Genomic DNA, 25,734 nt, shown 5'->3' with positions numbered 1-25,734 from the left:
CGTAACAGTCTCCCTCTAAGATCAAGAACAAGGCAAAGAGGTTGGTTCTCACATCGCATTAAATAAATAAAGCAAATAAAAGGCATAGACTGGAAAGAAAAAAGAACTGTCCCTGTTTGTAGATAATGTGATTGACATGATTGTCTATGTAGAAAAATCTCAAGGTCTCTGCAAAAAATCTCCTAGAACTGATGAGTTCAGCAAGGTTGTAAGATGCAACAGCTACATATAAATATCAATCATATTTCTATATGCTAGCAATGAACATATGGAAATGATATTTAAAATGCAGTGCCACTTATAATTGCTGCAAATAAAAGGAAATACTTAGGTATATGCTTAGTAAGACATGTACAGGATTTGTAGGCTGGAAATTACAAAATGCCGATGAAAGAAATCAGAGGACCTAAATAGAAGGACAGACATACTGTATTCATGAATTGGAAGACTCAGTATAGTAATGATGTCATTTCTCCCCAAATTAATCTATAGGTTTAATGAAATTCCTATCAAAATCCCCATTCTAGGCACAAGCCCTAGAATGCTAAAGCAGTCTTGATAAAGAAGAATAAAGTGGATGGAATCCCTCCATTTGAGGATCACTGTAGTACAGCTACAGTAAGCCCAGGTGATATTGTCAAAGGCATCAACACATAGATGAATGGAACAGAAAAGAGACCAAGGCCACACGAACATGCTCAACTGACTTTTAAAAAAGGTACAGCAGCAATTCAGTGGAGGAAGGACAGCTTTCTCAGCAAATGATGCTGGAGCAAGGGGACATAGAACTAAACCTTGTAATTGGTACACAAATTAAACCCAAAATGATGTGGGAATCATGTGTAGAACATGAAACCTTAAAACTTTGGGGAAAATATAGAAAATCTGTAGCATCTACAGCTAGGCATAGAGTTCTTAGACTCGGAGTCAAAAACACAGTACATTTGGACCTCCTCCAAATTAAAAGCTTTTTTCTGTGAAAGCCCATGTGAAGAACATGAAAAGACAGACTACAGGTCTGGAGAAAATATTTGCAAATCTCATATCTTGCAAGGCCTAATATCTAGATTATATCAAGAAATCTCAAAACCCAAGAGTTAAAAAAAAATCCAATTAGAAAATGGTCAAAAGACACAAATAGATATTTCACCAAAAAGGACGTAGAGCAAATCAGCATAATGAAAAGATGTTCAGCATCATTAATCATCAGAGAAATGCAAAAATTAAATCCACAGTGAAATATCATTGCTCACCTATTGGAATGGCTAAAATAAAAACAATGAGAGTGCCAAATGCTGGTAAGGATGTGGAGAAACTGAATCACTTGTACATTCCTGGCAGGATGTTTCTAGAGAAAACCGAACATGCCAGTACCAGATGACCCAGAGACCGCACATTGGGGCATTTATCCCAGAGAAATGAGAACTTATATTTACACAAAATCTGATGCATAAATGTCCATAGAAGCTTTATGCATAATAGTCAATATATGAATGGTTAAACAAACTTTGCTATGTCATATCATGAACTCAGCAAATAAAAGGAGCTATTGCTAACATGCTATGTGCAACCACTTGGATGAATCTTGAGGGAATTATGCTGAGGGAGAAGAGCCAACCCCAAAAGGTCATATACTTTATTATTCCACTGATGTAACATTCTCAAAATGACAAAATGACATAAATGAAAAGCACATTGATGGTGGTCAGGGCTCTGGGATGGGGCCTGGGGATGCGGGATGTGTGTGTGTGGCTATAAAAGAGCAATAGGAATACCCTTGTGATGAACTCTTCTGTATCCTGACTGTATCAATGTCAATACCTAGGTTGTGATATTGCACATAGTTTTGAAAGGTGTTGTCCTTGTATTATTTATTACCACTACATATGAATCTATAATCATCTCAAAATTTAAAAACTTGGTTTCATTTTTAAAATATTTGTACACACACATACAGTAATAGGAGACAGAAATGTACACAGAGGAAAGAATGTGCTAAGTGGGGAATCAGAAAAGTTTTCATGGATGATACAGCCTTTAGCCTGATTTTTACAAGGTGAGTGGAAATCCTCTGATGTACAAAGAAAGAGAAAAAGGGCACTGGAATTAATGGCAATATTACTCCCAGGTGAGTAGACAAATTTGTCCACAGAGGGGAAAAAAAAGAAGTTCAGGATGTATTACCTCTTTAACTCGTTATTTCTGGTGGGAGCCTCCAAATCAAATCATCCAAGAGCAGGGTGGTCAGAAAGTCAATGTAGCTTAAACAAAACTGTGCCTGTTGTCCTCTACCTTAGTAAAATAAATTGACTTTAGTGCTGGTATGGAATTAGAAAATGTGGAGGTGGCTTCTGAATTACAATCAAGGTAATTATTTTGTTGATGAAAGCTTTTTTTTCTCAAATATCATCAGGAAAAATAAATCAGTCAATGCTTTCATTTGAAGAGATTTCTGCAATAGTGCATTGATTATAGGGGGATGTTTCTGTGTTGTTTTTTAGCAAAGTTGCAGTGCCATTAAGGGAATCTAGCCAATCTGCTCTTCCTGAATGCATCAAAAGGGAGGTCTGAGATTCCAGAACCGCATCGTCATTTGGAAAAGCAAGTTAGCACAAAGATGGGATTAAGGTAAGCAAATTAGCTTAATATTCACATTGGAATGCAAGCCTTCCAAACAGCGAATATTTCTGTGCTTATTGTTATCTCATCATCTCACTTTCTAGAATGAATTAATCTGCCTAAAGAAGAGCCTCACTGACCACAAGGCTACCTGGAGATGGATTTAAGCCACAAAATCTGGTGGGCACTCCAAAACGAATTCATGAGACTCCCCTCAGCATATCCAATTTTTAATGAATAAAGGAAATATTTTCATTGTTAGGTGTGAAATCTGCAAATGATTTCATCAACTTTGACTACATCTATCAGCAGCAATAATCTGAAGCTGGCAGGGAAGCAGACCTCAGCAGGGGGGCAAATGCAGTACTTTACACAGGGCTGGGGGCATAGCTTTAAATGCTATTCAATTAATTCTTTGTTTTTAGTCTTTAGTTTTTCTAGGATACTTCACTTCTCTCCAGACCCCAGGTTGAAGCTAACTTGATGAGCTTCTATCAGGGCTGACTGGCCCTGGAAACATGGAAAAGGAAACCAGCCTCGTCTTTGGCCTCCATCTTTATCATCCAACAGTTTATTTTCCTCCTTCACCACCTGTCTCTAAGCTCGCCATGTTCTCCAGCTGCTCCTCACAATCTGCCTACCTTCTCCTAGAAATCTAAGTGGATTTGGCATGTCACCAGCCTGATCAGAGAAGAGTATCTAAAATGTGAATGAGTTGTAGATGAGCTTTGGTTTTAAGTCACCTTCGAGAAAATGTGTGGGCCTGGGAAAGTCTTTTTCCAGGTGACTGGCTGATGATCGGATGCAGGTTGGTTCCCAGTTGTCACATAGCATAGTGGCAGGCTTCAAACAAGTACCTTCCAACTGCCAGAGGCTGTGCTGGGTACTGGGATAACAAGAACAGGATGTAATCCATGCCTTCAGGTAGCTCCAGGTCTGTGAAGAATACAGGGACTGAAGGGATAATTACAACACACAATTAGTTGCTCCACCTTAGAGTTTCCACTGCATTAAGTACAAACGTCTGTTGGCACTTACCTCACACCAAGATTTCTCCAGCTTGTAACACAGCAGCAGGCATATAGCAGGTTTTCAAAATATCTGATGATATAATGCATAGATAAACAAATGAACAGGCAAAATATTATTGAAGTACCAATGTAGAGCATGGCAGAGGCAATCTGGTGGGAGGAAAAAGGAAGTCTTGTAATGATGGTGATTTGAGCTGAGGCTTAAAGCATGCCCAGCATGGTATCTGACCTGGAAGGAGCCCACGGAGCCAGACAGGTGGAAGCCTCAATCCAACAAAGCGGAAGTCCAGGTAGAGAAGGAAGCATTTGGAGGCAAGCGTGTTCCAGGAAGAAGTACCTCCAGCACCTAGCTTCATGCCTGGGACGTAGTAGGAACACAAGAAGCACTTGTGGAATGGGTGAATAGATGAATGTAATAAACAGCATATATACAAAGTCACTAGTATTGTGGCAAAGTAGCCATGTTTGGGGAATGGTATATTTGGAAAATTATAAAATTATAAAATAGAGAAAAGGAAAGATGGTTAAAGCAAAAAGATTAGAAAATACAAGAAAAGTATAATGCAAGGAGCAGAGCTGCCTGGAGTTAGGGGAACTGGGCAGGGAGAAAAGGACATCTTTTAATGTGAGCATGAGAATGGTCCGGGAACCACAGAGTGGGAGGTCTGGTGTCTGTGAGGAGTGGACATAAGGATTGTATACCACCAGGGTCAAAAGAAACTTCCTACAACAGGTCTCTGGCTGGGAACAGGAGTACAGTAAATTATTAAGGAAAGACAGTCTCTCAAAGGATCACAGTCTGGAATGAGCTGACCCATAAGGAAAATAAAGCTAAAAGTCAGGAAAAAATCAATTGTCTCTAAGTTGGGGCCAATCTGAGTGAACTTAATTAGACTGTGTTTTAGTTATCTGTTTCTGCATAGCAAGTTACCTCAGGAGTTAGTGGCTCTAAACAACAATAAACACTTTTTATATCACACAGCAGCTGTGAGTCAGGAATTCAGTTTGGTGGTGGCTGTAGCTCAAGATCTCTTATGAGGTGCCAGTGAAGATGTTCCCTGGGGCCACAGTCACCTGAATGCTTCCCTAGAGCCTGAGAGTAACTCAGTCATGTTTGGGGATTCACCCTACATGGAACTTTCCACACAGGTTCTTAAAGTCCTCAGGGCATGCAGAGTCCAGAAACAGACCCAGATATATATCTATATGTGTATCTGTATTTATCTATATCTACATCTACATCTATCTAGCTAGTCTGTTGACTTTAGCAAAAATGCAAAGGTAATTCCATGAATATGAGTTGTCTTGTCAACAAATGGGGCTGAAACAATTTATGTTAAAAAATTGAATTTGGTCACTATCTCATATATTTTAAAAAAACTAAAAATGGATCACAGACCTAAATGTAAATCCTAAAACTATGAACCTTGTGTGAGAAAACATAGGAGAAAACCTTTGAAACTTTAGGTTGATCAAAGCTTTTTTACAACAACAAAAACAGTACGCTTTTCAAAATTAATGTTGGACTTCATCACATGAGGAACTTCTATTCTTCAAAAGGCACAGTGCCACAAAATGGGAAAAGCATTTGTAAGTTACATATTTGACAAAGGATTTGCATCCAGAAGATATGAAGAACTTCCTTGAAACTCAATAAGAAAACCCAGTTTTTGAAAACCACTAAAAGAATTGAACAGACCAGCAAAAATACTCAGATGGTAAACAAGCCCATGAAAAGATATAATCAGTCATCAGGAAAATGCAGTTTAAAACCATAGTGAAATACCAGTATGTGCCTAATTAAAATGGTTAAAAGACCGACAGTACCAAGTGTTGGTGAGGAGCAACTGAAGCTCTCCTGCTCTCCTGCTGGGAATGTACACTGGTGCAACCATTTCAGAAAATAGTTGGCCGTGGCTTAAAGAGTTAAGATGACACCTACCATAGGACCAAGACATTTGACTTCTAGGGATCATAAATCTAAATTTCTTGGGATTTATTAAAAGGAAATGAAAGTATTTGCTCATCAAAGGGCTGCCCATGAATGTACATAGCAACTTTATTCCCAACAGCCTCAAACAGGAAACAATCCAAATATAAATGAGTAGGAGAATGAATAAAGAAATTGTGGCATAAGCATACCATGGACTACTATTCAGGAATAAAAAGACGTGAACTATTGATATACTACAACAGGGATGAAGTTCAAAATAATTATGTTAAAGGTACACCCTCTATGATTCCATGTTATGAAATTCCAGGAAATTCAAATGAATCTGTAGTATCAAAAAGATATCAGTGGTTCCATGGGGCTGGGGAGAGAAACAGGGATGTCCAGGAGGGAGGAGTGACCAAGGGGCTTTTCTGGAGTGAGGGGTATGTTCCTTATCTTGATTGTAGTAAGGCTTCACAATTATAATCATGTGCAATTAGTTTAAGTCTATTATACCTCAATTAAGCTGTTAAAAAGAATGCAAGTTCTCAATTTACCCACTGTGTACCCTTTCCCAGAACTACAGAGGATGTACTCCACAAAAATAAGGGAGTAAACCAAGAAAGAAGACATGGAACCCCAGACACGGAATTCAATGCAGGGGAAAGAAAAAGGGAACCCCAGGATAATGGTGAAAAGTTATCTCAGCACCACGGCTATGCAGGAAATCTGGAGTGCAGCCAGTTGGACTATGACCATGTCAGAAAGTGCTGGAGAGATTTTTTTCAAGATGAAACTGATAGAATGGCTAATATGTCCTAATATATTGATTTACTCAAGCTGAGCAGAGTCTGGAGATAACTTATAATAGGCACACAGAAAACTTAGCATGTGATGAAATAAGAAAATTATTGACTCCAGGAAAAATAAAACATTGTGCAAGAGAATAATGTCTTCTACATGGCTCTCCTCTAAGTTGTGCTTCCATTCAAGTTCATCATCATGAAAATGTCAACAATGCATAGCAATGTAGCTAAATTATGGTGTAACTATATTAGGAGGATGAGGTTTTGGGATGTATATGTGCAGTAGGTTAAGCTGACCCAAGGAGTAAAATCTGCCTCGTCCATAGTGGAAACAATAGGTGATTTCTAAAATTGAAAAATCAAGGAGTCTCAACAGATTTAGATACATAGAGATAATTAGAGAAGGAGTAGCTAAAGGAATTGGAAATCATTGTTATTGGGGAAGGAGGGGCAAGAAATGGAGAGTGGGTGGTCTGGGAACTGCTGATGTAGGTAGCGACTTTACTGAACCATTTTACTCAAACTCTGTGTATATATAATTTTGATAAAATTAAGAACTAAATTAACATATATGGCGCAATCAAAAATATCTCATTTAGCAGAGTGGTGATGGTTGCACAATATATAAATATGCTTAATGCCATTAAACTGTACACTCAAAAATGGTTAAAATGGTCGATTTTATGTTATGTGTATTTTACCACAATAAAAAAAACACATTTATTCTGAAACAGCATGTGGATAATATGCAAGAATCTTCAATGAACGATGGATGACAAAGACTAGATGGGGCAAGAAGTGGAGGAAGGAAGTGGGGTAGGGGCCTTTGAAGGTTCAGGGTGGAGGAAGCTGGGTCGGGGAGGAGATGCACGTGTGGGAACAGAGAGTGACTGAGCCCCCTCTCCCGAGTCTTGGTACTAAGTGCACTTTCAGGGATTGGCGAAATGTTGAGTTCAGCTGGTTGAAAATGTACCTCCTACAATAGTTTTTTGGTGAGTGGGAAGCTATAGACCTCTTAGAAGGAATTAGTTTCATCTTCTTTACCTATTGGGCGATGCTACACACTCACTGTTTGCTTCTCTCAACTTCAATTCTTTGACCCAAACAGACACTCTGGCGGAGGCATTCTTTCTTCAAATGTGTGCCCCTCCTTGGTGAAGCTGCTTTTCTTGCCAAGCATTTTCATGAGAATAACCTACCTCCCCTTATTCTGTGCTGATTTCACTTCAGTATCAAAGGGCAACCCCGGGTTTGGAGGTGGGGTGTACATTGGGTCTTCACCATCCCTGCACAATCAACCTGCATTTCACCCTTCAAGCCATGAAGGTCTCATGTATTTCCACTCCTCGGTGAAATTTTCCCTGACCATCCCAGCTTCTGCCCACCTGCCTCATATATGTTACAACCCAGAATGTTCTCTTGGTTCTTCAAATGTAGAAGCCATTATTGTCCAGAATAACTTATGGGTGTCCACCTGTTGGACCCCCTCAGCCACGCCTCAACTGGGAACACCATGGGTTTAATATTACATGCTTGTGATGGCACCAGGTACCAGGTCAAAGAAAAAAGTGTTAGCTAACCTGTTAACACGACACAAATCATAAATTCTGCTTCTTTGTATGGGTGTCTGCCTCACACATCTACTTAACTTTTACCTCTGGGTGTTTCATGCATCAATATAAAGAGAAAGAAATATAGGAATTGAGAGTGTTTTGTGTTTAAATGGTAACACCACACCCCTAAGTGATCCCAGGTGGTGGGCAAGGAAGAAGCTTCTGGCCTGTGGTGTAAAAAGCCGGTTGATACTGGTTAGTTCACTCTATTTTAACACGGAGAGATGGTAATTCATATATGAATTACTAGCAACAGTTTGTCCCAGATGAAATGGGTTCTGGGAAACTAACACAAGAGTAAATAACACCTGAAATATGAAACAGGAACATAGCACTTTAATATTCTTCAATATTTTTAGAATTGATACCAATTTTATTTAGAAATTGAAGCATACAAATTTTCTCCCTTTGTGTTTAAGAGCTTACTGAGATTCAATTTTAAATTACCAAAATCTGGCTCCTTCCAATTTATTTATTTATTTATTTATTTATTTAATAATTATTTTTTATTGAAGGGTAGTTGACATACAGTATTAAATTACATGAGTTTCAAGTGTACAACACAGTGGTAGAACATTTATATACATAATTCTAGGTTCCAGCTATCACCCTACCAAGCTGTTACAATATCTTGACTATATTCCTTATGCTATACATTACATCCCGGTTACTAATTTATTTTACCATTGGAAGTCTGTCCCTTTTTTTTTTTTTTTTTTTTATGAGGGCATCTCTCATATTTATTGATCAAATGGTTGTTAACGACAATAAAATTCTGTATAGGGGAGTCAATGCTCAATGCACAATCATTATTCCACCCCAAGCCTAATTTTTGTCAGTCTCCAATCTTCTGAGGCATAACAAACAAGTTCTTACATGGAGAACAAATTCTTACATAATGAATAAGTTACATAGTGAACAGTACAAGGGCAGTCATCACAGAAACTTTCGGTTTTGCTCATGCATTATGAACTCAAACAGTCAGTTCAAATATGAATACTCATTTGGTTTTTATACTTGATTTATATGTGGATACCACATTTCTCTCTTTATTATTATTATTTTTAATAAAATGCTGAAGTGGTAGGTAGATACAAGATAAAGGTAGAAAACATAGTTTAGTGTTGTAAGAGAGCACATGTAGATGATCAGGTGTGTGCCTGTAGACTATGTGTTAATCCAAGCTAGACCAGGGCAATAAAACATCCACGTATGCAGAAGATTTCTCTCAGAACGGGGGGGTGAGGTTCTAAGCCTCACCTCTGTTGATCCCCAATTTCTCACCTGATGGCCCCCCTGCGACTGTGCCTGTCTTAGGTTGTTCCTCCCTTGAGGAATCTTACCCGTCTCTGGCTAACCAGTCATCTTCCGGGGCCATACAGGGAAATGTGAAGTTGGTAAGTGAGAGAGAAGCCTTATTGTTTGAAAAAGTTAGCTTTTTACTTCTTTGCATATTTATGCCCTGTGGCTTCTATGCCCAGCATTTGTCTTGAGGTGTCTTTACCACTTGGAAGAATTATGATACTCGGTAAATTTGATATGAGGCACGAATTCTATTTAAGGGTTGTAATTAGGAAGGAAGAAGAAAAGCTATAGAAGTAGCAGGCGGAAGAAAACATGGGAAGATTGATTATTTCTTTGACATATCTTCTTGTAGAGTAACTTCAGCATGTATAGGTTTTAAGCTACTACTTAAATTGCACACACACATTAACATAATAGGAGTATAGTTACATAACCAAAGCATATCTGTAATTACTAGCCATCTGCAGTGAAACCAAGAAAACCAGTTAGGCACCTTAGGCATTTGTGAAAACTTATCTATGATATGGTGGATATTGTCCAAATGAACTTGAACAGTCTGAGAGAAATCAGACAAATTAAAACAACCCATTCCTGGGGGCTGTTCACATGCCATATGTTCTTTTAACAATAAATAGTTTGTAGTTGTAAGACTTTGGAGCGCTACAATTTGCACTTCTTCAAATTCTTGGTTGAGTTCCAACAGTATAGACCCAGTCCAATTTTGTTGTTTTACTGTATGCACAGGCCAGCTTAGATATCTCCTTCCTCATTCCCATGGCAAGTCCAGGAACTGGTGGGATGAGTGCATCTACAGCTGTAGCAGTGCGTGGATTTTTGTTGGGGTTTTTTGATGATCATCTTCTGGCATGAGTCTTCCCGAGAGTGCTGATGTTGGAAGTTCTTTTTCATATCGTATCTTAGTTCATTTTCGGGGTAGCCCAATTAGGCTTTGATCCTCTGTATAAACACAAACAGACCCTTTGCCTACACTTTTATATGCCCTTTATACCCTTGTGTAGAACTCGTTGGAGGTTACCACACAGGAACTGCCTTTTTTTTTTTTTTGCTATCACTAATCTACACTTACATGACGAATATTATGTTTACTAGGCTCTCCCCTATACCAGGTCTCCCCTATAAACCCCTTTACAGTCACTGTCCATCAGCATAGCAAAATGTTGTAGAATCACTACTTGCCTTCTCTGTGTTGTACAGCCCTCCCTTTTCTCCTACCCCCCCATGCATGTTAATCTTAATACCCCCCTACTTCTCCCCCCCTTATCCCTCCCTACCCACCCATCCTCCCCAGTCCCTTTCCCTTTGGTACCTGTTAGTCCATTCTTGAGTTCTGTGATTCTGCTGCTGTTTTGTTCCTTCAGTTTTTCCTTTGTTCTTATATTCCACAGATGAGTGAAATCATTTGGTATTTCTCTTTCTCCGCTTGGCTTGTTTCACTGAGCATAATACCCTCCAGCTCCATCCATGTTGCTGCAAATGATTGGATTTGCCCTTTTCTTATAGCTGAGTAGTATTCCATTGTGTATATGTACCACATCTTCTTTATCCATTCATCTATTGATGGACATTTAGGTTGCTTCCAATTCTTGGCTATTGTAAATAGTGCTGCAATAAACATAGGGGTGCATCTGTCTTTCTCAAACTTGATTGCTGCATTCTTAGGGTAAATTCCTAGGAGTGGAATTCCTGGGTCAAATGGTAAGTCTGTTTTGAGCATTTTGATGTACCTCCATACTGCTTTCCACAATGGTTGAACTAACTTACATTCCCACCAGCAGTGTAGGAGGGTTCCTCTTTCTCCACAGCCTCGCCAACATTTGTTGTTGTTTGTCTTTTGGATGGCAGCCATCCTTACTGGTGTGAGGTGATACCTCATTGTAGTTTTAATTTGCATTTCTCTGATAATTAGCGATGTGGAGCATCTTTTCATGTGTCTGTTGGCCATCTGTATTTCTTTTTTGGAGAACTGTCTGTTCAGTTCCTCTGCCCATTTTTTAATTGGGTTATTTGTTCTTTGTTTGTTGAGGCGTGAGAGCTCCTTATATATTCTGGACGTCAAGCCTTTATCGGATGTGTCATTTTCAAATATATTCTCCCATACTGTAGGGATCCTTCTTGTTCTATTGATGGTGTCTTTTGCTGTACAGAAGCTTTTCAGCTTAATATAGTCCCACTTACTCATTTTTGCTGTTGTTTTCCTTGCCCGGGGAGATATGTTCAAGAAGAGGTCACTCATGTTTATGTCTAAGAGGTTTTCGCCTATGTTTTCTTCCAAGAGTTTAATGGTTTCATGGCTTACATTCAGGTCTTTGATCCATTTTGAGTTTACTTTTGTATATGGGGTTAGACAATGGTCCAGTTTCATTCTCCTACATGTAGCTGTCCAGTTTTGCCAGCACCACCTGTTGAAGAGACTGTCATTTCGCCATTGTATGTCCATGGCTCCTTTATCAAATATTAATTGACCATATATGTCTGGGTTAATGTCTGGATTCTCTAGTCTGTTCCATTGGTCTGTGGCTCTGCTCTTGTGCCAGTACCAAATTGTCTTGATTACTATGGCTTTATAGTAGAGCTTGAAGTTGGGGAGTGAGATCCCCCCTACTTTATTCTTCTTTCTCAGGATTGCTTTGGCTATTCGGGGTCTTTGGTGTTTCCATATGAATTTTTGAATTATTTGTTCCAGTTCATTGAAGAATGTTGCTGGTAGTTTCATAGGGATTGCATCAAATCTGTATATTGCTTTGGGCAGGATGGCCATTTTAACGATATTAATTCTTCCTAGCCACGAGCATGGGATCAGTTTCCATCTGTTAGTGTCCCCTTTAATTTCTCTTAAGAGTGACTTGTAGTTTTCAGAGTATAAGTCTTTCACTTCTTTGGTTAGGTTTATTCCTAGGTATTTTATTTTTTTGGATGCAATTGTGAATGGAGTTGTTTTCCTGATTTCTCTTTCTGTTGGTTCATTGTTAGTATATAGGAAAGCCACAGATTTCTGTGTGTTGATTTTGTATCCTGCAACTTTGCTGTATTCCGATATCAGTTCTAGTAGTTTTGGGGTGGAGTCTTTAGGGTTTTTTATGTACAGTATCATGTCATCTGCAAATAGTGACAGTTTAACTTCTTCTTTACCAATCTGGATTCCTTGTATTTCTTTATTTTGTCTGATTGCCGTGGCTAGGACCTCCAGTACTATGTTAAATAACAGTGGAGAGAGTGGGCATCCCTGTCTAGTTCCCGATCTCAGAGGAAATGCTTTCAGCTTCTCGCTGTTCAATATAATGTTGGCTGTGGGTTTATCATAGATGGCCTTTATTATGTTGAGGTACTTGCCCTCTATTCCCATTTTGCTGAGAGTTTTTATCATGAATGGATGTTGAACTTTGTCAAATGCTTTTTCAGCATCTATGGAGATGATCATGTGGTTTTTGTCTTTCTTTTTGTTGATGTGGTGGATGATGTTGATGGACTTTCGAATGTTGTACCATCCTTGCATCCCTGGGATGAATCCCACTTGGTCATGGTGTATGATCCTTTTGATGTATTTTTGAATTCGGTTTGCTAATATTTTGTTGAGTATTTTTGCATGTACATTCATCAGGGATATTGGTCGGTAGTTTTCTTTTTTGGTAGGATCTTTGCCTGGTTTTGGTATAAGGGTCATGTTAGCTTCATAGAATGAGTTTGGGAGTATCCCCTCCTCCTCTATTTTTTGGAAAACTTTAAGGAGAATGGGTATTATGTCTTCCCTGTATGTCTGATAAAATCCCGAGGTAAATCCATCTGGCTCGGGGGTTTTGTTCTTTGGTAGTTTTTTGATTACCGCTTCAATTTCGTTGCTGGTAATTGGTCTGTTTAGATTTTCTGTTTCTTCCTGGGTCAATCTTGGAAGGTTATATTTTTCTAGGAAGTTGTCCATTTCTCCTAGGTTTCCCAGCTTGTTAGCATATAGGTTTTCATAGTATTCTCCAATAATTCTTTGCATTTCCGTGGGGTCCGTCGTGATTTTTCCTTTCTCGTTTCTGATACTGTTGATTTGTGTTGATTCTCTTTTCTTCTTAATAAGTCTGGCTAGAGGCTTATCTATTTTGTTTATTTTCTCGAAGAACCAGCTCTTGGTTTCATTGATTTTTGCTATTGTTTTATTCTTCTCAATTTTATTTATTTCTTCTCTGATCTTTATTATGTCCCTCCTTCTGCTGACCTTAGGCCTCATCTGTTCTTCTTTTTCCAATTTCGATAATTGTGATATTAGACCATTCATTTGGGATTGCTCTTCCTTTTTTAAATATGCTTGGATTGCTATATACTTTCCTCTTAAGACTGCTTTTGCTGTGTCCCACAGAAGTTGGGGCTTAGTGTTGTTGTTGTCATTTGTTTCCATATATTGCTGGATCTCCATTTTGATTTGGTCATTGATCCATTGATTATTTAGGAGCGTGTTGTTAAGCCTCCATGTGTTTGTGAGCCTCTTTGCTTTCTTTGTACAGTTTATTTCTAGTTTTATGCCTTTGTGGTCTGAAAAGTTGGTTGGTAGGATTTCAATCTTTTGGAATTTTCTGAGGCTCTTTTTGTGGCCTAGTGTGTGGTCTATTCTGGAGAATGTTCCATGTGCACTTGAGAAGAATGTATATCCCGCTGCTTTTGGATGTAGAGTTCTATAGATGTCTATTAGGTCCATCTGCTCTACTGTGTTGTTCAGTGCTTCCGTGTCCTTACTTATTTTCTGCCCAGTGGATCTATCCTTTGGGGTGAGTGGTGTGTTGAAGTCTCCTAGAATGAATGCATTGCAGTCTATATCCCCCTTTAGTTCTGTTAGTATTTGTTTCACATATGCTGGTGCTCCTGTGTTGGGTGCATATATATTTAGAATGGTTATATCCTCTTGTTTGACTGAGCCCTTTATCATTATGTAGTGTCCTTCTTTATCTCTTGTTACTTTCTTTGTTTTGACGTCTATTTTGTCTGATATTAGTACTGCAACCCCTGCTTTCTTCTCACTGTTGTTTGCTTGAAATATGTTTTTCCATCCCTTGACTTTTAGTCTGTACATGTCTTTGGGTTTGAGGTGAGTTTCTTGTAAGCAGCATATAGATGGGTCTTGCTTTTTTATCCATTCTGTTACTCTGTGTCTTTTGATTGGTGCATTCAACCCATTAACATTTAGGGTGACTATTGAAAGATATGTACTTATTGCCATTGCAGGCTTTAAATTCGTGGTTACCAAAGGTTCAAGGTTAGCCTCTTTAGTATCTTACTGCCTAACTTAGCTCGCTTATTGAGCTGTTATATACACTGTCTGGAGATTCTTTTCTTCTCTCCCTTCTTGTTCCTCCTCCTCGATTCTTCATATGTTGGGTGTTTTGTGCTGTGCTCTTTCTAGGAGTGCTCCCATCTAGAGCAGTCCCTGTAAGATGTTCTGTAGAGGTGGTTTGTGGAAAGCAAATTCCCTCAGCTTTTGTTTGTCTGGGAATTGTTTAATCCCACCGTCATATTTGAATGATAGTCGTGCTGGATACAGTATCCTTGGTTCAAGGCCCTTCTGTTTCATTGTATTAAATATATCATGCCATTCTCTTCTGGCCTGTAGGGTTTCTGTTGAGAAATCTGACGTTAGCCTGATGGGTTTCCCTTTATAGGTGACCTTTTTCTCTCTAGCTGCCTTTAACACTCTTTCCTTGTCCTTGATCTTTGCCATTTTAATTATTATGTGTCTTGGTGTTGCCCTTCTTGGATCCTTTCTGTTGTGGGTTCTTTGTATTTCCGTGGTCTGTTTGATTACTTCCTCCCCCAGTGTGGGGAAGTTTTCAGCAATTATTTCTTCTAAGATACTTTCCATCTCTTTTCCTCTCTCTTCTTCTTCTGGGACCCCTATAATACGGATATTGCTCCTTTTGGATTGGTCACACAGTTCTCTTAATATTGTTTCATTCCTGGAGATCCTTTTGTCTCTCTCTATGTCAGCTTCTATGCGTTCCTGTTCTCTGATTTCAATTCCATCAATGGCCTCTTGCATTCTATCCATTCTGCTTATAAACCCTTCCAGAGTTTGTTTCATTTCTGCGATCTCCTTTCTGGCATCTGTGATCTCTTTCCGGACTTCATCCCATTTTTCTTGCGTATTTCTCTGCATCTCTGTCAGCATGTTTATGATTCTTATTTTGAATTCTTTGTCAGGAAGACTGGTTAGGTCTGTCTCCTTCTCTGGTGTTGTCTCTGTGATCTTTGTCTGCCTGTAGCTTTGCCTTTTCATGGTGATAGGAATAGTCTGCAGAACTGGGACGAGTGACGGCTGGAAGGACTTCCTTTCTTGTTGGTTTGTGGCCCTCCTCTCCTGGGAGAACAGCGGCCTCTAGTGGCTTGTGCTGCGCAGCTGCGCGCAGACAGGGTTTCTGCTTCCTGCCCGGCTGCTATGGAGTTAATCACCGCTGTTGCTGTGGGCGTGGCCTGGCTCGGGCAGCTACTCCAAAATGGTGGAGTCGCGTTGTAGCAGGAGCTGCTGGGAGGCTATTTATCTCCGTAAGGGGCCTCCCTGCTCCCTGCAGCCCAGGGGTTAGGGTGCCCAGAGATCCCGGATTCCCTACCTCTGGGTTAAGTGACCCGCCCTGCCCCTTTAAGACTTCCAAAAAGCACCCGCCAAAACAAAACAACGACCACAAAAAAAAACAAGAAAAAAAAATTTTTTTAATTAAAAAAAAAAAATTTTTTAATTAAAAAAAAAAAAAAGGTGGTCGTTCGTTTTTCTTTATTCTCCGGTGCCAGCCTCAGGCCTCTGCTCACCGGTCTTTCTGCCCTGTTTCCCTAGTATTGGGGTCCCTGTCCCTTTAAGACTTCCAAAAAGCGCTCGCCAAAACAAAGCAGCAAAAAAGCAAAAAAAAAAAAAAATGGTCGCGCGCTTTTCTTATGCCCTCTGTCGCCCAGCCTCCAGTGCCTGCTCACTGTTCTTGCTGCCCTGTTTTCCTAGTATCGAGGGCCCTGCACTCTGGCTCGGATGGCTGGGGCTGGGTGTTCAGCAGTCCTGGGCTCCGTCTCCCTCCCGCTCTGCCTGCTCTTCTCCCGCCGGGGGCTGGGGGGAGGGGCGCTCGGCTCCCGCGGGGCCGGGGCTTGTATCTTACCCCCTTCGCGAGGCGCTGGGTTCTCTCAGGTGCGGATGTGGTCTGGATATTGTCCTGTGTCCTCTGGTCTTTATTCTAGGAAGGGTTGTCTTTGTTATATTTTCATAGATATATGTTGTTTTGGGAGGAGATTTCCGCTGCTCTACTCACGCCGCCATCTTCCGCCCCCTCCTCCTTCCAATTTAAACCTGTTCAAAGTAAAATTTTTTTCCTTGTTACTGTCAATGTATACAAATGCACTAAACATCAAAAAGCTCACCAGGTGGGTTGTACCCACAGAGACTTTTGAATTCTCACTCTTCATGCAAGAGAGATACAAGTGTCAAAACAAAACTGGCATATATGTCAAAAAGTGGTTATTCGGGAGAGACAAGGGCACTGGTCAGACAGAGGCGCGAATGCCAGCGCCTCCCGGCATCTGCGCTGGGTGTTGAGGAGACTCATCCTCTGGCCCTGAGGCAGTCAGCAAAATCCCTACCTGGGTGATTTCCCAGACTGACCCTGAAGCGGGTTTGCTCAGAGAGTGGAAGTTGCTCTGCAGCTTTCCGACTAGTCTCCCCACCCAACGCTGTTTCCACACTGGCCAGATCCGAGCTAACAAAGTGCATCTTGTTGAGTATGATGTGAGCACATTTCTGAGGGGCTCTGTGAGGTCCCCAGTTTGCCAGGCTGGCTAGCTGCCCGGGCATTTCCTCTCTGAGAGCCTGTGGAGAAAGAGGGCAGGGGCGGGTGTCATGGGTAGAGGCATGGAGAGATTCTTGTGGCTCCAGGTGGGTGGCCAGGGATGCCAGGGAAGGTTAGCAAGCCTTGGAATTCTGGAGACCCTGGACTCTGCAGACAGTGAGGAAAGTATGTTTTCATTTCATTACTTGCAGAGATATCAGTATATAGCTCCCCAAACCTTTCCTATAGCTAATTAAGGGCACACATGCTGAGGCCCACTGAGCCACAAACCAAGGCGCTGAGATCACAAAGGCATTTCTCTCTGGGCAGAAGTTCAGCAGATACAAAATTACTGAGGAAATCCTGATGGATATGCAAATGAGCAGTATGGGGATTGTACGGGCTAGGATGCTTCTGGAAAGAGAAAGCCTGATTTCAACAGGCTTCAGTGATCAGAGAGATCTATGGGCTTGTTGAACTGAGAGGTCTAGAAGCAGGGCTCTAAAGTCCTGATCCAGAAGCTGTATTTCCATTCTTCCCAACTCTCAAAGCCACTTGCTGCTTCCTCCAGAGCTTGGCTTCCCATGGTCCTGAGATGGCTGCCACCAGATTCCAGGGCCACAGGCTTTTGTCTGCAGGAGAGAAAGTGGCTTTGTCACACCATCCCACTAAATATCCTGAGGATGGTGCTGACTGGCCTGTGGGTTTTGTGACCCTATGAAGCCCTCGCTGTGGCCAGGAGACCGACTGCATTATCTGAATCAAGCTCTATAGCCCAAGTCAACCACAGGGGTAGGAAATTGTTCAATTTATCAATAAATGTGTGTGTCTGTGAATGCTAGGGGCACAGGGTAGGGGGGCATCTGACTCTGCCCGAAAAGGGGACGGTGTGGGTGGGGAGAGGAGTCTACGGGATGATTTACCGAGAAGAGATGGCAGCGGGCACTACAGTGTACAGAACCCTGAATGCCATGCTAAGAAAATTTGATCTTCAAACCAGAAGGAAAGAAGCTGTTCAAACAAACCCACATAAGCCTGACAGACTCAACCCTGTCAAAGCACAATTTTCACAAAGTCAAAGCATGGCTCCCATGTAAATATAGGATGAGTACATATCATAAATTTTTTTCAGCTCATGAAATAATGAGGGATCTAGTAAGGGTGTAAGCTGGTTTGAAGAGCTTCCAAGAGACAAGCGCTTAAATAGCTTGTTAGGAAAGGCAGTTTGGGAAAGAGAGGTTAGAAGAACCTTACTCGGTTGGGTATAAAACATGACTGTTTTGGAGCAATGAAATCACAATCTTTGGGGTGACCTCTTCTACCTGAGAGAAATAACCGCATTTCTACTGGACAGGATGAAAATCTGCAGGTTAATGCTTTGCTGCCTCGGGTCTGAGCCTTTAATTAATAGTAACCAGCAAAGTAAAACAACAGTACAGCCTCCTAGGCCCAGAGAACTAGATAATCCTTCAATGGGCCTATTAATGCTTTAAACATGAAAAACACAGTTATCTTCTTGGCTTTATTTCCAAGTTTGTGATAATTTTTCTTCATACCAGAGCAAATCTGTTCAAAACAGTTTTGCAGTTCTTCAAACGGACTTGAGCATCAGAGTACTGTGAATCCTGCTAATTATAATCAATTTTAATTAGTTGTTAAAAAAAGAGACATTTTGACCCATCCTGGGATGGGAGGTGGTTGAATTCAGCCACCCTTCCCTAGGAGAGGTCTCCTCCTACCATCAGGCTGGGGAAGAGTCAGGCAAGAGAAGCCAGCGGAAGTGAGAAGCACCCGCAGAGACGACTTGTCCCAGGGTTCTTCAGAGCACAGCTGGAGTGGAAATCAGGGCTTGTTTCAACACGGCCGGTCCAGGAGACATTAATTTTGAACCCATGCTAGGCTGCCATAGTCCCATTTCTTGGCCCCACTCTCGCCCATGAAGTGTTTTGGTTCAAAAGGAGACACATTCTATACACTCAATAATTAAGTACGGCCAAGCTAAGCCATGTTTAGACCCACATTTTTGGATAACAGATTTATTAATGGGCTGGTTGAGAGAATTGAACCATTTGGTGTTTGGAGAACTGGAAATGTTTAAAATAAATACTTGGCCTCCTTTCTCTCTGACCGCTGCGATATGTTCAGTTATTCTAAGGGGTGAAATGTCCATATTGAAGGTTAATTTAGTAGAAATTGCTTAGCAGCTTTTCACTAAACATATAAGGCAAAACATTCAAATGCTAATACCCATTTGTATGAAATGGAAAGCATTTATTTCCAAAGCAGCTCACTGACCCAAAGACAGGTTTTGTTTATTGTTGGAGTCTTAGATGTAATAGTTTCCATGCTACAGAGAACATACCCCACCCACACACCCCAAAACTAGGGTTGCCACATTTAGCAAATAAAAATACAATATGCCCAGCTACACCAGAATATTAGAAGAACAATGAATGATTTTTTTAGTGTGGCTGTTACCCATGCAATATTTGGGACATAGCTGTGGTAGGCCGAAAAGTGGTCCACAAAGGTGTTCATGTTCTAATCTCTGGAAGCTGTGACTATGTTACCTTACATAGCAAAAGGGACTTTGCAAATGTGACTTGATTAAGGCTCTTCAAGATGGGAGATTATCCTGGATTATCTGGATAGCCCAGAGCAATCATGGGACCCTTATAAGAGGGAGGCAGGAGGGTCAGAGGTAGATTGGAGCATCCTACAGAGCTGACTGTAAAGATGGAAGCAAGGTCCAAAGAATCTGCAAGTGGCTTTTAGTAACTGGACTAGATGATGAAGTGGATTCTCCTTTCAAGCCTCCACAAGGAACACAATCCTGCTGACACCTTGCTTGATTTTGGCGCTCGGAGGCCCACTGGGATTGTGGACACACAAAACTGTAAGGTAATAAATTGTGTTGCCTTAAGCCACTAAATTTGTGGTGATTTGTTATAGGAGCAATAGGAAACTCACTCAAGCCTTATAAATTATTTGTTGTGTATCTGACATTCAAATTAAAGTAGCCTGCATTTCATCTGGCAACACTACCACCTAAAACATGGAAGCATGAAGCAATGAGGAGACAGATGGCGCCTTCGCACAGGAGACAGGGGACAACTGGCTGGGACGAATCACCACCATCAGGCCTGAGCCCTCCAGTGCTTGGAAGGGTTTGGCCAGATGATCACTATGGTTCCCTTGTGGGCCATGATTTCACTGAGAAATATTCTTTGGCCAGCACAATGTAAAACAAATAGATTTTGCAGTGTTCATAGTTCAGGACGGGTGTCTTCATTGTCTGAGTGCATTTGCATGTTTGCATCCTGTCTTCTCAGTAGCTCTCCTTTGACCACTGCCCCAAGTCTGGACCACCCTCTGGGCCATCTGTGTGTCTGCTGGACCACAGGGTGCTCTGTTCTTGCGCTTCTTTTTCTCTCCTCGCTGCCTGGTCACGCCTCCTAACACAGGCTGAGACAGTGCTAGTCAGCCACTGTATCAGGATCTTATGCCGCTGTGACAAATTACTCCAAACCCAGCAGTTTAAACAACACGTCTACCTTACAGTTCTGAAGGTTGGAACTTCAAGTAGGTCTCACAGGGCTAAAATCAAAGCGTCACAGGGCCACATTCCTCCTGTAGGCTCTGGAGAATCTAGAATTCCCTTGCCTCTTCTGGCTCCTAGATGCTGCTTGCTTGCCTTGGCTCATGGCCCCACCTCACTTCGACTTCGCTTCTGGTGTCATATCTGCTCTGACTCTGGCCCTCTGGCCTCCCTCTTCTAAGGACCCTGGGACTGCATCAGGCACACCAGTTAATGCAGGATGATCTCCCCATCTGAAGAGCCTTAACAACCTCTTCTGCAAAGTGCCTTTTGTGTGGGGTTCCAGCAATTAGGACGTGGATGTCTCTGGGGAGCCGCTGTTCTGCCGTCGCAGCCCCTTGGTCTCTAGTCTCTCCTGCTTCCTTTCCAGCAAGGCTATCATTTCATTCAGGGTGACAACAGCCTGGCCAAAACAACGTGTTACCAAGTCCCCTCAAGCTGCAAGCGGTCCTGTGTCATAGTCTGTACAGTGAGATGATAGCGGAAGTAAAGCTGTGGCTTCCAAGAGGGCCACTGATTTCCTGATTAGAAGAGGCAGGTTCAGCTGGCACACACCCTTGTCCCCACCCATTAGCTCTTCCTCCTGCTAACGTCACAACAGAAGGTGATGTGACACCCAGAAGCCACTGTATTGTGAGCACGAGAGTGAAAACCACACGTGACAGATGGCACAGCAGAAACAAATGATCTGAGGCCCCTGGTGTCACTATGGAAATGCCTGTGCAACCTCATCTGCCAATCTCCAGACTCATTACCTAAGAAAAAGAACCTTTTAATTGTTGGCACCAAGGTCATCAGTTCATGCAACTGAACCAGGTTTAACAGACATCGGTTCTGTCTAAATCCTTGATTCTCAGAGTGCTCCCGGGACCAGCAGCAAGGATGTCACTGGGCAGCATTTCAAAGCACAGAATCCAGGGCCCTTCAGATCAGCAGAACTGGAGTGTGCATTTTAACAAGAAAGCTATGCACTTACACTTGCTGGGGTCCATCTGTATGCACTTCAGAGTTGGAGAAGCACTGCTCAGGAGCTCAGTGGGGAGGGAACAAAACCACCCTAGGTTCTTTGACCCTAAGCTGGAAAACAGGTCTGTCTGGAAACGATGCTACCCTTGGGATTGACTGGGAGAAATTTCAAACCTTGAGAGGTGGGTGCAAAATTACATACACACAATCATTAAGTATGTTTCTCACCTACACACCAGTTCTTCTGATTCTACTCTTTCCTTGTTTCTGCTCTAAAGTTGGGTTTCATTACTAGTCAGTGTAAGACCCCCCATCTCTTTTATTCAAGCAAGACCAAACTTGAAAGGAGGTGAAGGGTGGGTGAAATCAGGAAAAGGAGGAGGATTACCTCTTCTTTTAAAAACTCTTGGTGGTTTGTTAATACACCTGAAATGTCTTTGGTGTGATCTGCCATCCAGATGAGGGAAGTGCAATAAAGGTAGAAATCCACAGAGAGGGAGATCCAAAAGACCTTCAACACACAGCATTTCTCATTTCTTTTTAATCTCTGAGTTTTCTTCCTTTAATATGGACCCTAAATTGCATACTAATTTATATCAGAATATTACAAAGAAACACAGAGTTTAAAGCACAGCCACCAGATTTCCTGGCAATCAGAGGGAAAACATACAGGAGAAGATCTTCTGACTGAATTTGCTCTCTTGAAAACTGTTTTAGGAAGGTTTGTGGATTTAAAATTTTAATTAATTTTTGAATAGGTAAATCCAAAAGGTACGAAAGAGTATAGAGTGAAGAACTCCCCCTCCTTCAGTCCCTCCCTTCAGCTGCCAAATTTCTGTCCCTCAAGTCAACCACTGTGATCTGTTTCTTGGGAATCCTACACATGGGAACTTTGCATGTTGGAAGATGCTAAAAAATGCGGCTAAAAACCAAGAGTGGAGTGTAGCTTGCTCTGAACTGTACTCATGGGCATACGTTAAAATGAGTCTCTCATACTGTGTGTCAACTACCCTTCAATAAAAAATAAAAAAAAATGAGTCTCTCATCATCTAATTGCTTTCTGTTAAGATCTTTTGCTGCATTTAGTTTTTCTATATCATAGATAAAATATTTGTCAAGAAAAATTAAGCATCTTGCCACCCAGTCATCCAGAAGATTGAGGAGATAGTGTTTACAAAACACTGAGAATCTCAGAGGAAGACTCTGAATGAACATTGTAACTCTCCCCTCATCCCTAGTCTGCCTCTTGTACTCCCCCCCATGCAGCACCTTTTAAGGCAGAGAAACTAATGAGAAAGGGTGTTGATGTAAGGCGAGTCTGAGTGGACTGCTTTGAGGATTTTTGTTTGGTTTGCCTGAAGCTTCCCAACTCCTCTGTTCTTTAAGGAGCCTGGAATTTTTTCAGAACGAGAGATGCTTAATTGCATACCTTCATAGATGTGTGACTTTATTTAACAATTCAAAAAATTTAGGAAAAGAGGAAAAAGACTGTTTTCCTTTCTTTTTAAAAATATAGAATCATATTTTATATACTTTCTTCTTTCCTTTAGTAATAGGTCATGGGTGTCACTACTCTGAACAGGTGTCTCAGACACATGATTATTTGAAAATAAGAATGGCTACCATGTTTAAATATACACATAAGAAGACTTGGTTCACTTGCATACAATCAGATCGGTATATGTTTTTGAGGGCCTACTACGTACTGAGAATAACGTGGACACTGTGGAGATACCTAAGATGCTTTCCTGCCCAATACAAAACCTTCAGTGCTAAATGTGAAATTATAAGACTCCGAGGGAGGGGGTAGGGGAACTGCAAAGGTTTGGAAAGACTTTCTGACTCTGCCCTAGACCTTTTTGAGTGCACCAGTGGGCTTCCAGACAAGGGGTAGACTTTTCTAAGAAAGAAAAACACCTGTGCAAAGATTCTAAGAAAAAAATACAAAACCATCTCTGGCAAGGGATATAAAGATCATAAGCAACTAAAGTAGATAGAAATTAATAGACATTACTTCCTTTTAAAAGACGAGACCTTTAATTACAGCACTGCTAGGTAGAATGCTGAATGATGGTTTAAAGCACCTGATTGGCCAGTGCACAAAACAGTAATTGCCACAATGTTCCAAATTAAAGGGCATAGCCCATAAAGACAACATTACAAGTTTCTATTTCCTTCTCCTCAGTCTTAAACTATGGCTAACCTCCTAGATCCAAGACAGTTCTAGCAATTAATGATTGGTTGAGGTTAATAGTTCGGACAAAGCCTTGGTTCACTGATCCTCCTCAGATGGTCATTAACCTCTAGAATCTAGTTATTAACCTCTAGAAACTGCTAAGTAGGATGCAAAAGAACATTTGGCCGGTATTATTTAAAAGGCTGCAAAATTGTTTCATACACATATTTCAAGTGGAAGAAAATGTCCCTCTTCTATGTGTATACTAGTTTAAAGTTTCTTTGGATTTTTATTTCTCTGATTTTCCTCCAATACAAAAGGAAAATTTGACACAAAAATGTTATGTGTGTAAGGTAGACTATTATTAAGGCCTGCCATCTTAAAATATTTTTATTGGCCCCAAGGAAAAGGACTGTATAATTCACTTTTAAAAAATGGAGGTGTTTGGTTCTGTTCCTAACATCTGAACGACCTTATTAAAGGCTATAAAGGAAGCAAAAATTGTCCTCTTCAGAATGATGCTGCATGTTTCCCATATTCTTAAAAATAACTGAGTATAAAGTATAGTTGAAACGTCACAAACACAAGACAAGTTTGTTATTATAACCACCAATCATATTTTCACAATAATTTGTCCCGATGTAGAAATTTTCATAAGGAAAGGTATGAATTTTCGGTGGATAGTTTTGTTGCTCACTCTCGATTCAACACTTAATAGACTCTCCTCTGACTTTACATCCTGAGTCCAAAAAGCTTATTAAATGATACTTCAAAATTTCTTTCAGTGGTGGAAGCTTTGGTTAAGTGAAAAAGCCTGTTGGGATTTTTTTCCCTGTAGTGTCCTAATTAAGACTTCCTTATTACATCACGAGCATTAACCACCACATTACCCAGTAACAGATCAGACTTGCCCTATCTTTCAGATCCTCATTAATCTGCTATAAAGTTATAAGCCCCATTGATACGGCCACATTTGGAACGTTTCCCTGAAGCACAGTATATCCACTCCTGGCTGAAAAGCACAAAAGCCATACGTCTCCTCTGGACCAAAGGTGTCCCTGAAATGTCGGCTCTGACGGAGTGCACCTTCCCCATACCCTGCACACAGGATTCCTACAGAACATTTGCTTTGTTTAATGCTTTGTTTACGGTTTTAGCAGGAGAAAATTGAGGATCAGGTTTGTACCTTGCAGAGACTGAACTACGTAGTGTTGTCCAAGCTTGGCTGTTTTCCATTTAGAATGTGGGTCCACCCCCACTTGACGAAGAATGCGACCTTCCTATAGGGTGATCACCCCATCAAACGCAGGGAGTGCTACCAATCCCTTGCGATCCTAAACTGACCGATGTTTCCTGAACACAAATGTTCCCTGGATGAGTGGCTGTGAAAACGGCAGAGCGTCAAATTCACCCAGCCACATACACATCACTGACGGCGGCCGGTTCAGGTGCAGAGTCTAAGTGGTCTTGCAAGAGCAGCAGGCATGGCAAAGGGAGGCTGTCCAGCTGTTTGCACTGTCTGTCGCTCTCTCATCCGTGCCTATCATTTTATGGGCTTTGGGAGTGGGGATTTTCTTCCAGAACATGGCATAAAGAAGTCTCTGAGTCTCTCAGCTTGCCTTAGAGTTGAATTCACTGCATTCGTGGCTGGATTTGGAGGTTACATTTTACATTCTGATTTTCTGCAGAGCAGTATATAAATTTTAAGTTTGCCCTTTCTTAATAGAGGATGTAAAAATGAACAAGCAGTTAAGATAGAGGCTATAACCATAAGGTATTTATCATAAGACTCATTTAAGAGAGTTTAGTAGATATAAAGATACTCTCAAGGAATTTTTAGAAAGCTAGAAAATACTCAGAAAAAAAGTATCAGAATCAATGAATATTTTGT

General features: G+C 41.0%; 1 long non-coding RNA gene across 1 annotated transcript; it reads right to left on the bottom strand.

Annotated features, from left to right (window-relative positions):
- Positions 1 to 1,671: 1,671 nt before the first annotated feature.
- LOC118922079 (uncharacterized) lies at positions 1,672 to 18,205 on the bottom strand. Its single transcript, XR_005028628.2, has 3 exons — positions 16,919 to 18,205; positions 3,658 to 3,720; positions 1,672 to 3,555 (listed from the first exon to the last, which is right to left on the bottom strand). It is a non-coding gene; the product is annotated as an uncharacterized LOC118922079 (long non-coding RNA).
- Between the last annotated feature and the right edge of the window lie 7,529 nt (positions 18,206 to 25,734).

The sequence above is a fragment of the Manis pentadactyla genome, chromosome 3, assembly GCF_030020395.1.
Source record: "Manis pentadactyla isolate mManPen7 chromosome 3, mManPen7.hap1, whole genome shotgun sequence".
NCBI lineage: Eukaryota > Metazoa > Chordata > Mammalia > Pholidota > Manidae > Manis > Manis pentadactyla.
The sequence above is the reverse complement of the archived record's forward strand: the minus strand, read 5'-3'. Positions and strand labels throughout refer to the sequence as shown.